Raw genomic sequence first — 944 nt, 5'->3', positions numbered from 1 at the left:
TATATAGTAATAATCACAACAACCCTTGGATGGAATTTATAAACATTTAATGCATCGCTATGCACATTTTCACAAATTACAATGTGCATAGTGATGCATCAAATGTTTATAAATTCCATCTAGGGATTATTGTGATTATATTTATCCTACATTATATCAGTACAGCTTGATGCAACCCCAAGAAACTGGTTCACTAGTCAGCATCATCAGACTGTGTCTGACATAATGGAAGAGCAGTTTTATTTGTATATTCAAAACAAATTTAAATGATATACAAGCAAATTTAAAAGATATATGTATACACATACATACATACATACATATATATATATATATATATATATAAATTTAGTAAATGGAGCAAAACGCATATGTTAACTGAATACTTTTATTTCCAACATATGTTTCGAAGATTACAAATTATACCTTCCGTAGGAATAGGTGATGTTGATAAGAATGTAATCTTCTCTTCAGGGAAATGCATGGGAACCAGCTTAAACGTAAGACATATATATACATACATACATATATATATATATATATATATTCTTGGCATCGCTTTGCTGAAGAAGATTAGGAAGGCTGTTGTCCATGTCGTTTGCACGTTTGTTTGTGGCTGATAAGGGCAATGTGGGATCAACATATCTGATTGCACTGATGACAGGGGTATGGTTGTTCAGGGTCTGATGATGCAGCTGTATTATTTTTTCGCCTCTGATGTTTGTCTCCAAGAGAGGCACTGCAAGAGATCTCAAAGGAAGAAACAGCATTGCTTATGGTATGGCACCAAGCAACGCAGTCAGCTGTTAAAGTGGACCAGTCATGATAATAAATGTCATAAATGCTAAGGGACTGCTTCAGGCAGTCCTTGCAATGCTTCCTTGGTTCCCCTCTGCTGCAATGGCCAGTGGTGAGCTCACTGTACATGATCTTGGGTAGGTGGT

This window comes from Octopus bimaculoides, chromosome 30 (assembly GCF_001194135.2).
Source record: "Octopus bimaculoides isolate UCB-OBI-ISO-001 chromosome 30, ASM119413v2, whole genome shotgun sequence".
Taxonomy (NCBI): Eukaryota; Metazoa; Mollusca; class Cephalopoda; order Octopoda; family Octopodidae; genus Octopus; species Octopus bimaculoides.
Note: the sequence above shows the minus strand (reverse complement) of the source record.